Here is a 17,249-nt window from a genome sequence, read left to right as displayed (position 1 = left end):
GGTATGGAAACGTCGCGATTGATGACAAAACGCTAGATATTAAAGCCATCATCAAGGAGTATAAAGAAGAAGATGAATACTGGCAGCACAAGTGGTGGGGAACGCCAACTGAGAAGATGATTGAAGAAGAAAAGGAGAGAGAGAGAAAGGAGAAAGAAGAGAAAGAGATGAAGAAAAAGAAGAGATTGAGAAAGCAAAACAGACTGATACTGGCTTGATCGATACTACGCAGGAGTTGACGTCTGAGAACCTGGGAAAGATGGCTGACAAAGTGCTGGCTGCGAAAGCACTTGAGGTAGACCCTATTTCTGTTACTGAGTTAAAGGGGCTGGTCAGTCAAATTGAGTCAACAAATTCGTCAGGTAACAAGTTTGATGGAAATGCTGACTGCAAAAATTGCACTAAACAATGCAATTTTTGTAGCACTGTCATGTACCTTAACAATGAAAAAATCAAGAATCTGACAACGAAAGTTAAAAAAGTTGAGGATCAGATTCTTGATCGTGACACAAATTTAAGGGTTTCAAATGAACGGATCAATGAATTAACTACTGAATATGAGAAAGTTAAAACTAAAAATGAAAAGTTAATTCTGGAAAACCGTAAGATTTCAGAAAAGTTTGAAAAACTCAAAACTATTGTGAAAGATAGTGATGATCGAAATGGCAAAACATTTAAAGAAAATGAACATCTGAGAGCTGTTATGAGATTAAAAGAAGAGTCAATTAACAACCAACTGGATGAAATTGCTAACCTGAAACTTAAAGTTAAAGAAACTGAAATTGAAAATGAAAGAATTCAGTTGAAGTTAAACAGCTATAGCTCAGCAAGCTTTGTTTTGCAGCATATTGTTCCCAAACCTATAGGGAAAAACAAAGCTGGCGAGGATGTGTTTTCTGATGGAACTGGTGTAGGATATCACAAAGTTCCACCGCCAATTTTAGACAATTACACGAAAAAGCAGTCTAGTTTGGTGGAACTTGAAGAAGAAAGTGATGTTAAACTACCTGAGAACATTGATGTCACGTTCACGTCTTCCAAAGATGAGGGTGTCCAAAATGATGTGGTGAAAAGTGTGGTAGACAAAGTGCTTAAACCGGATTGTGACATTTCTGAGGAGGATGGGTGTTTCTTGGATAAATACATTCCGAAACAAAAGTCCAAGAACAACTTAGATGAAGAATCAAACCTTGTCATGTACAAGATGATGGGTTCCGATAAGTTGTTTTCGGATTCAGAGTTTCCGATCGAGAATGTTAACATGAACAAATTGACAAATGTTTTCAAACTTTTTGAAGTTGAGTTGTCAGCAGTAAACAATTTGAGTCGAAAGAGAGACAGGGTTTACAACAAGAAAACTGGTTATCCACCGTGTTTTTACAATAATAACAGAAACAACTGGTCGGGTGGTTATCAGGGGGGTAAACCGTATCAGAAAAAGAATGTTTCAAACAAGAGGTTTGTCAAAAAGAGAAAGTTTGTGAACAGTTCAAGTTCACTTGCTGATGAAGAACAAGAAATAATTTCAAAATCAAACAAAGAATTTTTTGAGAAGAGAGCTTCGCAGGCTCAGTCTGAAGGCACGAGTCGGGTAGCTGATACTCGTACTTGTTTTAGATGTGAACAGGTTGGTCATATTGCACAAAAGTGTACATATGTGAAGCCTAAGACTGAAGCTGTGAAGGTTTACCAAAAGAAGGTTGATGTGAAGGGTAAAGCACCGATGTATGTTGAGAAGAAAGTTGTTGAGAAGAAAAATGTTAAAATTGACAACTTAAAAGTAAAAACTGAACCCGTAGAAAAGTCGGTAACTAAAAATGACAAATTTTACAAAAGGGTTGCAGTAACTCAACAGGTGTGGAAACTAAAAATTGAATCAAAAGTTGAGAAGAAAGTTTCAAATTTTGAAGAGAAAAAGGCTGAAGAGCCAATTATTGTTGATTATGATGCAAATTTTCCGCCTCTCAAGGCTGAAAATTTCAAAATTCAAATTGCGAGAGTCAAGGTTGCACCTAAGGCTGATGAGGCTTGGGTGGACTCCATGTTTGACTAAACAATTTGAATTGTCGGAGCTTCCTGGTTCGCGAAGCATGAATCGGCATCTTTCTTAAAGTTGTTTAAATGATGATTTGTTATGTGCAGGATCTTCCAAAACTTGTATCCAGGTGGATAATGGATAGTGGAGCGTCAAGGCATATGACAGGGAAGACCGCATTGCTGTATGATGTGAATAACATTAACGGTGGTTATGTGGGTTTTGCGGGTAATCAAGGAGGAAGGATCATAGGTGAAGGAACGTTATCGAATAGCGTCATAACGTTTGAGAGAGTTAACTACATCGCTGAGCTGGAGAACAACCTGCTGAGTATCTCCCAGATCTGTGACAGGATGTATACTACTCATTTCACCGACAAAGAATGTTTGATCTTGAAACCAGGATTTGTGATACCTGAAGAGTGGATCATCATGAGGGCACCAAGAGTCAACGATCTGTACGTGTTGGACATGAGCGTCGCTACTACAACCACGGGTCAGGCTTATTGTTTTGTGTCCAGAGCAACGGAGAAAGAGTCAAGGTTATGGCACAGAAAGATGGGGCATATTCACCTAAGGAAAATGAATCACTTAGTGCATAACGACTTGGTCACTGGAGTGCATGTTAAAGGTTTTCATCTGGAAGGGGAGTGCATAAGTTGTGTCAAAGGCAAACAGAAGAAAAAGTCACACCCTACAAAGCAAGTCAATTCAGTTTCAAGACCATTGGAACGACTTCATATGGATTTGTTTGGTCCAGTGAATGTCAAGAGTATAACAGGAGATTCCTACTGTTTGGTCGTGACTGATGATTATTCCATATTTTCTTGGGTGATGTTTTTGAAATCAAAAGATGAGACTTTTAATAGTTTGATGGCATTGTTTAAAAGAATTGAGAATCTGTACCAGAGGCCGATCTGTAGAATTCGCAGTGATAATGGTACTGAGTTCAAAAACAGTAAGATGGAAGAATTTTGTGATGAACGGGGTATACTGCATGAGTTTTGTGCTCCGTACACTCCTCAGCAGAATGGAGTTGCAGAACGCAAAAACTGAACGCTAATTGAAACAGCCAGAACGATGCTTGCAGACTCTAAGTTACCAATTAATTTCTGGGCTGAAGCTGTTTCTGCTGCATGCAATATTCTCAACAGAGTTCTTACTGTAAAGAAGTTCAACAAGACGTGTTTTGAGCTACTCAATAAACGCAAGCCGAATTTGAAGTATCTAGAACTGTTTGGGTCACCCTGTGTCACACCCCCAAAATCCACCTGCGGAGTATCACCGCTTGGGAGCGTGACTGACCAGGATCAAGCCACCAATCATATTGAACATGTAATTAAATAGCAAAAGTTATCCATCAATACGAAAGGTGTTTATCAAAACCAACATAGTTAAGTGTAGCGGAAGCATTTATATAAAACCCAACATAAGTGTTAATGTTTTGAAACGTCAAAAGTGTTTAATGAGTAATCACGATCCATCTGCCCACAACGACCAGCTCCTCCTTGTGCAAGCCCCATTAGTACCTAAGGTCCTGCAAGGCATGCAGCAGAGAGTCAACAACTAGTTGAGCGAGTTCACAGAAAGTAAATGCGTAACAGTAAGTTCATGAGTATCAAGTGGCTCTACTGGGCCATTATAGGTTTCTATTGGTGGGGGCTTCCCATGTTATGAATCCACTAGACTATGCGTAACCATAAGTGTTCTACATATCCCGAGAACAGTAATACGTACAAATTTACGTAGGTCTTACGTAAGTATCCTTCACAACCGAGGATAGGGGTACGCGGGGGTTTACGTAGGTTTTACGTAAGTGCCTGACACAACCGAGGCAGTAGTACTTATCCGTTCACGCAGGCTTTACGTGAGTATCCTTCACAACCGAGGATAGCGAGTAACTTAGTTATACGTAGGTTTTACGTATGTGTCCTGCACAACCGAGGACGATGGTATGGTAGTCTAGTAACAGTGTCCGTATGTGTCTATACAACCTTATCCTTATCAATCCCATTCCCAACACCCCGGGAATCCCATGCCTTGGTAAGGGTGTGAACTCACCTTGGGTTGCTCGGCAGATACACACAAGAGGGTTTCTTGTATCTAAAGGTGGTCAACCACGTCCTAACAGGGTTACCATACAAGTCAGACTTTGACTTCAAGTAATGCACGTATGTATCACATAGGTTAACATGTTACAAACACCTATAGCTCATGGCAACAGTTTATAATCAAAGCAAATCCAGTCAACTTGTGCAAATAATTATTAGCCCAAAAGTACCCCGGCCCAGCATATAAACAGTCCACTTAGCAGATACGTAAACAAGTCCAGCTACCCGGCCCAGACAATTGGGCCCGTGACAGTACAAGGCCCAATTCCGTGTGCATGTGTAACTGGTCTCGAGTCGCAACAAGAAGGTCCCGAGTCGCAACGGGACTCGCAACCCTGGTCTCGGCTTGTCATGGTCCGGTTTCGAGTCGCAATGGGACTCGTAACCGTGGTTCCGGCTCGTGCTGCTGTGTGTCGGTGTGAGGTCTCGAGTCGCAACGGGACTCGCAACCATGGTTTCGGGTTATGCTGCTTGTGGTCTCGAGTCGAGATTGTGAGGTCTCGACTCGCAATCTATGTCGCAACTAGGTGTGAAACTGGTTTCCATAATTCATGCAACAATCATTCCGTGATTCTAGCAAACATCTTTGGCAGTTTCGAAAATCAGATCAAATCAATTATCATTCCATATTCAAACATGTTCATGATCATCATCAATCAACAATTAACAGTTTCATAGCATGCTAATACCCAATCAAATAATCAATGATATTACTAACTCGTATGAACCCTAATCCAATCATGTGAACAATTTAACAAGCATGAAACCGATTCGTGAACATTAACAATTACACATAAGAACCGATTACATAACAATTATATCATCATTCATCAAATCACAGCCGATTAACACCTAGTATCATTCAATTCGATTCATAGCATGTTATCATATAACCATAATCGTTTATCATACCATCCCAACCATCATACCGATCATGAGAATTACAATATCATGCAACACACAAAAACGCAACAGAAATCATGAAACAATTAGCAATACACTAACCGATTGAGTGTAGAAAATGGTGACCCGAACTAGAAGATGATCGCCGATTGCCTTGTGCCTTGTGCCGTCGGGTTTCAAGCAAAACGAGAGAGAGAGAAAGTTGTCTAGGGTTTTGTGTGTGTTAGTGTGTTTTGTAAAAGTGAGAGGATTACAAACACACCTCGTGTTATGCGTGTGAGGAGGGTGGGCCGAACCCAATCATGGGCTGCCCTTTTGGTCCGTGTGCAAACAATGCGGCCCAATGGCCTTGTGCGATTGGTTCGTGTTGTGTGGTTCGAGTTGTGTGTTTATCATACATGCACGTAACACATAAAGCACATAACATTTCATAAAATCATTAAATAGTAAACTTTCACATAAGCACGTAACGTTACAAGATAAGTCTAAAGTACGAGTTGTCACATTATCCCCAACTAAAAAGAAATTTCGTCCCGAAATTTGGTATGCACTCACTGAGGAAGCTAGGTAAGTTCAATCGCTCACTGGTTTTCCTGGGGTGTCACATCCTCCCCCCGTTGATCTGGAATTTCGTCCTGAAATTCCGAAGTAGTAGCTTCAGCCTCAGTAGTGGTTGCATTGGTTTCGAATAACTGGGGGTACTTTTCTGTCATCCTGTCTTCGCGTTCCCAGGTGTACTCTGGGCCACGTTTAGAGTTCCAACGTACTCGAACAAGAGGGATTCTCTTGTTTTTGAGGACCTTCACATCCCGGTCCGTGATTTCTACTGGCTCCTCGACGAGCTGCAACCGCTCATCGATAGTGAGTTCCTTAAAAGGAATGATAAGGGTTTCATCTGATAGGCACTTCTTTAGGTTCGACACATGAAAGACATTGTGAACTGCACCGAGTTCAGCTGGTAGGTTCAACTTGTAGGCTACCTTGCCTATTTTCTCAATGATTTCGAACGGTCCGACGTACCGCGGATTCAGTTTGCCCCGTTTGCCAAAACGAACTACACCCTTCCAGGGTGAAACTTTTAATAAAACCCGGTCCCCGACCTGAAATTCCAATGGCTTTCTACGCTTGTCCGCGTAGGCTTTCTGACGGTCGCGTGCTGCCGCCATGCGTTGTCGTATCTGTGCAATCTTTTCTGTGGCGTCCACTACAATCTCTGGACCCGTAATCTGGCTATCCCCCACCTCTGCCCAATAGAGAGGTGACCGGCATTTTTGTCCGTACAATGCCTCGAATGGAGCGGCTTGTATGCTGGTGTGATAACTGTTATTGTACAAAAACTCCACCAAAGGGAGGTGCTTTTCCCAGCCGTTGCCGAAATCAATAACGCATGCCCTAAGCATGTCTTCAAGTGTTTGAATCGTTCGCTCAGACTGCCCATCCGTCTGAGGGTGATATGCTGTGCTCATGTCTAACCGTGAGCCGAAAGATTTATGCATCGCTTGCCATAGCTCTGACGTGAATCGTGCATCGCGATCCGAAATGATGGAGATGGGCACCCCGTGCCTCGACACAACTTCTTTAAGATAAACGTCTGCAAGAGTGGAGAACTTATCCGTTTCCTTTATAGGTAGGAAGTGTGCAGACTTGGTGAGTCGATCCACGATCACCCATATGGTATCATTCCCACGCTGGGATCTAGGTAGGCCTGTAACGAAATCCATGGAAATTTCTTCCCATTTCCATTTAGGTATCGTAGGTTGCTGAAGTAGGCCCGCTGGTTTCTGGTATTCAACCTTGACTCTTGCACAGGTCAAGCACTTGCCGACGTAAGTAGCGATGTGAGCCTTCATACTAGGCCACCAATAAGTAGTGCTGATGTCGTGGTACATTTTATCCGACCCTGGATGTACCGAGTAGCGAGACTTGTGAGCTTCGTCCATTACCGGTTCGCGTAGACCGCCATAAAGTGGGACCCAAATACGCCGCGTTACATAGTAGGCGCCGTCTGCCTTTTGTTCTAATCGCTGTCGTGAACCGCGTAAGGCTTCAGCCTTGACGTTTTCGGGTTTCAATGCTTCTACCTGAGCATCTCGTATCTGTGCAGGAAGGCTAGACTGAATCGTAAGCTATAGCGCTCGCACGCGCCGTGGTAAAGTGTCTTTCCGACTGAGAGCGTCAGCCACTACATTGGCCTTGCCTGGATGGTACTTGATAGCGCATTCATAATTGTTTAGTAATTCAACCCATCGCCGTTGACGCATGTTCAAATCCTTCTGCTTAAGGATATGCTCGAGACTCCTGTGATCGGTGTAAATCGTGCACCTGGTACCGTACAGGTAGTGTCGCCATATCTTAAGCGCGAAAACAACAGCTCCCAGCTCTAAATCGTGCGTCGTGTAGTTCCGTTCATGAATCTTAAGTTGACGCGAGGCATAAGCAATAACCTTGTCGCGCTGCATTAACACACATCCAAGACCCTGAATGGATGCATCACAGTAAACCACGAAGTCGTCTGTGCCCTCTGGCAAAGAGAGGATAGGTGCACTGCAAAGTCTATCCTTTAGGTGCTGAAAAGCAGTTTCCTGGGGATCTCCCCAACGGTAGGTGACACCCTTCTGTGTCAGTAGCGTAAGTGGCTGAGCAATCGTTGAAAAGTCTTTAATAAACCGTCTGTAGTAACCCGCCAGACCCAAGAATTGGCGTATTTCCGTTGGCGTACGTGGTGCAGGCCAGCTTCTGATCGAGTCTACCTTGGATGGATCAACATGGATCCCATCCTTGTTCACTACGTGGCCTAGAAAATGGACTTCACGAAGCCAGAAGTCGCATTTCGAAAACTTAGCGTATAGCTGTTCCTTCCGTAGGAGTTCCAGAATAAGGCGTAGATGCTGCTCGTGCTCCTCCTGACTCTTGGAGTAAATCAGAATGTCGTCGATGAATACTATGACGAACTTGTCAAGATAGGGTTTGCACACCCTGTTCATAAGATCCATAAATACAGCAGGCGCGTTCGTTAACCCGAACGGCATGACAAGAAACTCGTAGTGGCCGTAGCGAGTTCTGAATGCAGTTTTGGAGATGTCCTCCTCCCGGACTCTCAGCTGATGATAACCAGACCTCAAGTCTATCTTCGAATAGTAGCACGACCCTTGCAACTGGTCGAATAAGTCATCTATACGTGGAAGAGGATAACGGTTCTTCACCGTCACCTTGTTGAGTTCCCTGTAGTCTATACACATCCTGAAGGTACCGTCTTTCTTTTTCACAAATAGTACTGGAGCTCCCCATGGCGAAGAGCTTGGACGAATGAAGCCCTTTTCCAAGAGCTCTTGTAGCTGCTTTGACAGTTCTTTCAACTCTGATGGAGCTAGACGGTATGGTGCGCGAGCTATGGGTGCTGCTCCTGGAGCGAGCTCGATTTGAAATTCGACCTGACGGTGAGGCGGTAAGCCAGGTAAGTCTTCAGGAAACACCCGAGGGTAGTCGCGTACAATTGGAATATCTTCCAATTTCTTTTCCTTCACTGATGCATCTGAAACGAGCGCCAAGATTGCGGTGTGACCCTTTCGCAGACATTTCTGAGCCTTCAAGAAAGAGATGATGCCAACCACAGCACCACTCTTGTCGCCTTGAACTTCAAGAGGTTCCTGACCAGAACGGGGAATGCGAATAATCTTCTCGCTGCATAAGATCTCTGCCTGATGTTGGGATAACCAATCCATCCCAATAACGATATCAAAACTTCCCAAGACTATGGGAATAAGGTCGATGGAGAAAGCCTGACCGGCTAAGACGATACTACAACCCTTGACTATCTGCGTGGCTTCTAAACTCTTACCGTTAGCTAGTTCTACGACATGTTTGGTGCTTAGGGGTGTGGATGTACGTTTTAACAATTTACTGGCTTTCACAGAAATATAACTTGTATCCGCACCCGAATCGAATAAAACAGTAACATAAATATCATCAAGGAGAAACTTACCCATAACCACGTTGGGATCGTTCACTGCGTCACCTCGACCTAGCACAAAAGCGCGTCCCCTAGCTTCGTTACCATTATTGTTGTTGTTTCCCCCGTTGTTGTTGTTGCCATTGCCCTGATTGTTATGGTTGTTGTTCTGGTTCCTGTTTAGCTGAGGACAGTGCCTCTTGAAGTGGCCTTCTGCCCCACACTGAAAACATACTTTGTTGCCCTGTTGCTGATTCTGCTGTGCCTGTGGCTGCTGCTGGTTCTGGTTCGCAGGACGTGGGCTTCTACAATCCTTAGCCTCATGACCCATCTTGAGGCATCTTTGACAGCGACCCTTGTTACACTGGCCACCGTGGTGTCTACCGCAGTTGTTGCACTTTGGAAGGTTCCCTCGATATCCGCCCTGCCTGTGACTACCTGAAGAATGCTGACTGGGACTCTGATAACTGTCAGTCTTCCGCTGCTGGGCCTGAGACTGAACTGAAGCTGATCCCTTGCTGGAATCCCCATCCCATTTTCTCTTACTGTCACTAGGAGTAGTAGGAGTAGCTGAAGTAGTAACGGTAGCAGTAGCGCTGATACGTTTAGGCAGTTTGTTCTGATCCCTTGCCTGATCTGTGATGCGGTGAGCGAGGCGTTGAATATCCTGGATGTTATCAAGATTAGCCGAAGTAACGTGGCTCTGGATCTCTTGCGCCAACCCTTTGAGATACAACTCAATGCGCTTAATCGGAGGATCCACCATTGTTGGACACAGTACGGCCAGTTCGTTTGACCTTTTGGTGTAAGCTTCAATCTCTGATCCAGTCATCTTCAGATGGTAAAACTCATCCTCCAGCTTATGGATGTCTTCCCGAGTACAATACTCCCTCTTGATCAGTTCCTTGAAATCATTCCAGGGTGTGGCGTTAGCAGCTGCCAACCCTAAGATCTGAACTTGGGCGTTCCACCAAGTTAGTGCTATTCCTTCCAGTGTGCCAGTGGCGTATTTCACCCTGCGAGCCTCAGGGCATTCACACATCTCGAACACAGACTCGAGCTTCTCAAACCAGTGGAGGAATCCAACTGCTCCTTCAGTGCCACTAAAGGTACTTGGACGACAGTCCATGAAGTTCTTGAAAGTGCAGATAGGTTGCTGCGCGTGTTGACCTATTGTGTACGAATAGGACGAGATTAAATACGAGAGTTAATGCAGGATCTAAGGATCCTAGTATGAGTCTATAGTGCAGGGGATACTACCTGCTTGAGCAGCTGCAAGTGCCGCAGCAACTTGAGCTTGAACGAGAGCCTCTAGCTGGGCTTGAGTCATGTTGATTCGTCCAGACATGATCTTCATAGTGAAAGTAACGTAAGTGAGAGTGGTTCGCGAGTAGGGCGATGACAGAAAAGCGTAAGCACATAGGTATTCTCATGTAATAGAGTCATGTGTATCTAAGAGTAATGCGAAAAAAGTTCTAAGCAGTTCTAGCAAACAGGCAATAAACATAAACCTTATTACCTAAGATGTCGAGTCTTGCACGTGGAGCGAAGCGTCGTTGTGGATCGTTGAGAGCACTGTTCTGGTTATAGTCTGGTTTTAATAAAACGTTTTCCCATATTAAAACCGAGTTCTCTATAACCAATGGCTCTGATACCAATCTGTCACACCCCCAAAATCCACCTGCGGAGTATCACCGCTTGGGAGCGTGACTGACCAGGATCAAGCCACCAATCATATTGAACATGTAATTAAATAGCAAAAGTTATCCATCAATACGAAAGGTGTTTATCAAAACCAACATAGTTAAGTGTAGCGGAAGCATTTATATAAAACCCAACATAAGTGTTAATGTTTTGAAACGTCAAAAGTGTTTAATGAGTAATCACGATCCATCTGCCCACAACGACCAGCTCCTCCTTGTGCAAGCCCCATTAGTACCTAAGGTCCTGCAAGGCATGCAGCAGAGAGTCAACAACTAGTTGAGCGAGTTCACAGAAAGTAAATGCGTAACAGTAAGTTCATGAGTATCAAGTGGCTCTACTGGGCCATTATAGGTTTCTATTGGTGGGGGCTTCCCATGTTATGAATCCACTAGACTATGCGTAACCATAAGTGTTCTACATATCCCGAGAACAGTAATACATACAAATTTACGTAGGTCTTACGTAAGTATCCTTCACAACCGAGGATAGGGGTACGCGGGGGTTTACGTAGGTTTTACGTAAGTGCCTGACACAACCGAGGCAGTAGTACTTATCCGTTCACGCAGGCTTTACGTGAGTATCCTTCACAACCGAGGATAGCGAGTAACTTAGTTATACGTAGGTTTTACGTATATGTCCTGCACAACCGAGGACGATGGTATGGTAGTCTAGTAACAGTGTCCGTATGTGTCTATACAACCTTATCCTTATCAATCCCATTCCCAACACCCCGGGAATCCCATGCCTTGGTAAGGGTGTGAACTCACCTTGGGTTGCTCGGCAGATACACACAAGAGGGTTTCTTGAATCTAAAGGTGGTCAACCACGTCCTAACAGGGTTACCATACAAGTCAGACTTTGACTTCAAGTAATGCACGTATGTATCACATAGGTTAACACGTTACAAACACCTATAGCTCATGGCAACAGTTTATAATCAAAGCAAATCCAGTCAACTTGTGCAAATAATTATTAGCCCAAAAGTACCCCGGCCCAGCATATAAACAGTCCACTTAGCAGATACGTAAACAAGTCCAGCTACCCGGCCCAGACAATTGGGCCCGTGACAGTACAAGGCCCAATTCCGTGTGCATGTGTAACTGGTCTCGAGTCGCAACAAGAAGGTCCCGAGTCGCAACGGGACTCGCAACCCTGGTCTCGGCTTGTCATGGTCCGGTTTCGAGTCGCAATGGGACTCGCAACCGTGGTTCCGGCTCGTGCTGCTGTGTGTCGGTGTGAGGTCTCGAGTCGCAACGGGACTCGCAACCATGGTTTCGGTTTATGCTGCTTGTGGTCTCGAGTCGAGATTGTGAGGTCTCGACTCACAATCTATGTCGCAACTAGGTGTGAAACTGGTTTCCATAATTCATGCAACAATCATTCCGTGATTCTAGCAAACATCTTTGGCAGTTTCGAAAATCAGATCAAATCAACTATCATTCCATATTCAAACATGTTCATGATCATCATCAATCAACAATTAAAAGTTTCATAGCATGCTAATACCCGATCAAATAATCAATGATATTACTAACTCGTATGAACCCTAATCCAATCATGTGAACAATTTAACAAGCATGAAACCGATTCGTGAACATTAACAATTACACATAAGAACCGATTACATAACAATTATATCATCATTCATCAAATCACAGCCGATTAACACCTAGTATCATTCAATTCGATTCATAGCATGTTATCATATAACCATAATCGTTTATCATACCATCCCAACCATCATACCGATCATGAGAATTACAATATCATGCAACACACAAAAACGCAACAGAAATCATGAAACAATTAGCAATACACTAACCGATTGAGTGTAGAAAAGGGTGACCCGAACTAGAAGATGATCGCCGATTGCCTTGTGCCTTGTGCCGTCGGGTTTCAAGCAAAACGAGAGAGAGAGAAAGTTGTCTAGGGTTTTGTGTGTGTTAGTGTGTTTTGTAAAAGTGAGAGGATTACAAACACACCTAGTGTTATGCGTGTGAGGAGGGTGGGCCGAACCCAATCATGGGCTGCCCTTTTGGTCCGTGTGCAAACAATGCGGCCCAATGGCCTTGTGCGATTGGTTCGTGTTGTGTGGTTCGAGTTGTGTGTTTATCATACATGCACGTAACACATAAAGCACATAACATTTCATAAAATCATTAAATAGTAAACTTTCACATAAGCACGTAACGTTACAAGATAAGTCTAAAGTACGAGTTGTCACACCCTGTACGGTGATAGAGCCTAAAGGAAAGTTTGGTCTGAAGAGCGTTGAGGGAATCTTTGTGGGTTATTCAAGTCCTTTGCGACGCGTTTTCATTCCAAGCGAGAAGCAGATTATTGAGGCAGCAAATGTTGAATGTCAGGGATACACTATGCCGCCACAGAATCCTGGTGATTCATGGCGTTATCATTATGACAAACTTTGGGATTCGTTTGACATGAGAGAAGAATCAGAGGAAGAAGAAGATTTCTTTAATGAGCTGGATATTTTGCGAGAGTATGAGTCGCAGCTCAGGTTCCCAGCAGAGTATTTTAGAAGACCTCGGGAAACTTCAAATGACGATGAAGTAGGTCCTAGTAATGCTGGTGAACATGATGATGAAGTTGCTCCTGGTAATCAGTCGAAGGTGAATGATGATCAAGAAGCTGAAAATATGCCAGTTTTTGACCATGGTGATTCAGATCTTGAGGGGGAGCAGATCCAGTTGTCAAGTCAAACAAACCAAGTTGGTGAACAAGATGCAGAGCAAAATGTTACTAATCTGGAGGGAAATGTAGAAGTTCCAAGCGAAGTGATGCCGCGAACTCTTTCTTATCATCCAGAGGAGTTAATCATAGGAGAATTGCAATTGGGCGTTCGCACGAGACGTCAAATTGACCAGGGCTTAACATGTTTTTATTCTACAGTAGCACCTTTACAAACTGAATTTTCATTAAGTTGTATTTCGCAGGTCGAACCGAGAACTTACAAAGAGGCGCTTACTGAAGACTCTTGGGTCATAGCGATGCAAGAAGAGTTAAGTCAGTTTGAAAAGTTGGGGGTGTGGAAGTTAGTTGATTTGCCGGATGGTCAAAGGAAAATCAATACAAAATGGGTTTTCAAATGTAAGAGGGATGATAGAGGAGTGGTTGTAAGGAACAAAGCTCGACTCGTTGTTCAGGGCATTAGTCAACAGGAAGGGATTGATTTTACCGAAGTCTATGCTCCTGTAGCTCGACTAGAGGCTATCAGAATTTTCCTAGCATTTGCGTCTTGGAAGAATTTCAAAGTATATCAGTTAGATGTTAATTCAGCGTTTCTTTATGGGAAGGTCAAAGAGGAGGTTTATGTTGGTCAGCCGCCGGGTTTTACTGATCCAATCCACAAGAACAAAGTTTATCTGCTGGACAAAGCGTTGTATGGTTTACATCAGGCGCCGAGAGCCTGGTACGAGACTTTGTCTCAACACCTACTTGCTAACCAGTTTATACATGGAAAAGTGGATGCCACTCTCTTCACTAAAGTCGTTGATGGTCATCTTCTGATAGTACAAATTTATGTGGACGATATAATTTTTGGGTCAACGAATGAGAAATTGTGCAAAGATTTCGAACAGATGATGAAGCAGAAATTCGAAATGTCATCAATGGGGGAGATGAAATTCTTTCTGGGTCTACAAGTTGAACAACTTCCTGAGGAATTTTCATTCATCAAACGAAGTACGTGCATGATATTCTAGAGAAATTTGGAATGTCAAGTTCTACTCCAGCTGCTACCCCACTTGCGACTAATCATGGAATTCACCCAGATCTCACCGGAGACAGGGCTGATGAAACGTTTTACCGTTCCATAATAGGTTCTTTGATGTATCTGACTGCTTCACGTCCTGACATCATGTACCCAACGTGCCTCGCAGCAAGATTTCAGTCTAACCCGAGAGCATCGCACATGATTATTGTCAAAAGGATATTACGTTACCTAAAAGGTACTCCGTCATTGGGGTTATGGTATCCTAGAAAACGCGATTTTACGCTCGAAGGGTATTCCGATTCAGATTTCGGATGCTGCAAAGTCAACGCAAAATCAACAACTGCAGGATGCCAGTTCTTTGGTCCGAGAATGGTTACCTGGCAGTGTAAGAAACAAACATCTGTGGCGCTATCTACATGTGAAGCGGAGTATTTTTTGCTAGCAGTTGCTGCTCTCAGATCCTGTGGATACAGCAACAGATGCGCGACTACGGTTTGCAGTTTCTTAACACACCTCTGTTTGTTGATAATGAGGCTGCAATTAATATAACTAAAAATCCAGTACATCACGCTAAAACTAAACATATCGAGATTCGTCATCACTTTATTCGCGATTGCTTCGAGAAAAAGTTGATACGAATTGAGAAAATCCACACTGACGAACAAAAAGCTGATTTGCATACCAAAGCTTTTGATAAAAATCGGTTTCAATATTTGTTAAAACTTAATGGTATGAAATTGCTTTCGGTGTCGGATGGGGTTGTGAGCGTTGATGAGAGTACTGTTGCGGATGAAGATGAGAAACAATCTGCGATGGTTTGTCGGTTTTTTACGTGTTTTGGTATTTAGGGGGAGATGGATAGTTGTACATAGTTTATTTTCAGAAAAATTCAAAAACAGTAAAAAATGCAAAAATCCAAAAACATGATAAAATTGAAAAAGAGCTTGTGTATATAGGGAAAATGATTGTACATCGGCTAGACAATTACAGTATGCTAAAGATTTGGAAAGACAAAATGAGTTAAATAGTCTCACTAACGATGTGTCGATAGGTTTTCGTACATTTAGTAGATTTATTCGGGATATAAACCTAAAATTTCAAACTTGTGAAATTCGTGGGGAACACTACTTGGATATATAGGTAACCCCTGAAATCTCGTTTGAAAGGTCTCATATTCTGATATACTAGGTGTTTATACTCTATGATGTCTGGGGTATTATTCCGGGATTTCTACTGAACGGTGGTTCTGACCTAGTCCCTGGCTAATACTTTCACCAAAATGCTTGAAACATAGCATAAAGCCCTCAGCTGATTAGACAATAAAATTGATAATCATCTGTTGTAGCTGAAAAGATCCTCTAAAGGGGACACACTGCTAAGTCGAAGCTGATATCTCTCTGCTGAACGGAAGTTCTGACCTGAGATCCCTCAGTTCTCGCATTTAACCCCTAATTTATGTACAGACATCATTGTAGTGTGGATACCTGTAAGACTGAATATTGGGATTCTGGATACGGGAGTATATTCAAGAGGTGGGACACATGAATTGATCTAAGTTCTGAAAACACTTAAACGGTATCCTGAATAGATTGAAGTTTGTATGAGAATTTAAGATGGATTAGTATATCGACTATCGAGGTGAATTGTTTAAATCTGTGTATGTAATGTAGCTTAACGGTACTTGTAATCTGTCTGAAAAGCTGATATGATTCCCTGACACGCTCGCCAAAAATAAAACTTGTAAATAGTTTACTTTCTGCATTTTAATTTTTCTGTATTTCATTTCTTAGTTTAGATCACATTAAAAATCCAAAAAGATTTTACATTTCTGCTTTATTTTAGACAAACCAGAGTGGAAAGTTGATTGTCGGATTCTAGAAAGATGAAGTAGATGCAGGAGATTCTGAGCTGAAGAATGAGGAGAGCTTACATTGTTGGAAGTTTGATTGTTTTTTTGTGTCAAAGACAAGTTCATTAACTTGATACTTGTTATTTTCAGAAAAAAATTGAAAATGATTTTACTAAATCAGTTTGATACGTCAAAAAGATCAACCAGGGTCATTAAATTGAACTTGGTAGATTAATCAAGTGATCAGGGTCATTAATTTGAACTTGAATACTTGAGTGGATGTTTATAACTGATTGAGTGTGAGTGTTATTGTTAGAAAAGATAGATTGTAACGATTATTGGTTGAGTAACAGGTTTGGAGACTTCATTATTCCCACGGAGGCAAACTGTCAAAGTTTGAGCCAGATACCTCAGATCCCAGCATACTGAGAGGGGGAGTCTGTGAAAGGGGGAGTCTGGATCAACAACTACTGGGAAGTTGAAGTTAGAGCCAGGTGTTAATTCTGAAACCTGTAAGGAATGCTTGTGAAAAGAAGACAGAGTTGGAGAAAAGACCAAGACTGAAGACTACGGATCTAAAGACTGATAAAGACTACGTCAACATCCAAGGGGGAGTCTATTGATGCACGGAATGTCTGTTGACTACGTCTACAAAAAGTCTGAAGTCATGATTGGTCAACAGAGGGTCAAACTGTAAATATTATGTAAAATATGAGTAGGTTCGCTTTTATGTCATTGTATATAGTGGTCCGCTCATAGGTACTTAATGTGGTCCGCTTATAGTGCAGTGATGTAGGTCCGCTCATATGGCATGTCATATGAGCGAACCCACATGTCTATATATAGGAGAGTCGTCTGAGCGGACCAGATATGCGTGTTTGTATGCTGGAGCGAAACTCTGTCAAAATTTCAGTAGAAAAGCAATAAAAGCAAAGGAAATTAATAGGACAAGCTGTTGTAACCTTG

The sequence above is a fragment of the Helianthus annuus genome, chromosome 5 (assembly GCF_002127325.2).
Source record: "Helianthus annuus cultivar XRQ/B chromosome 5, HanXRQr2.0-SUNRISE, whole genome shotgun sequence".
NCBI lineage: Eukaryota > Viridiplantae > Streptophyta > Magnoliopsida > Asterales > Asteraceae > Helianthus > Helianthus annuus.
This window is presented reverse-complemented; position numbering follows the sequence as displayed.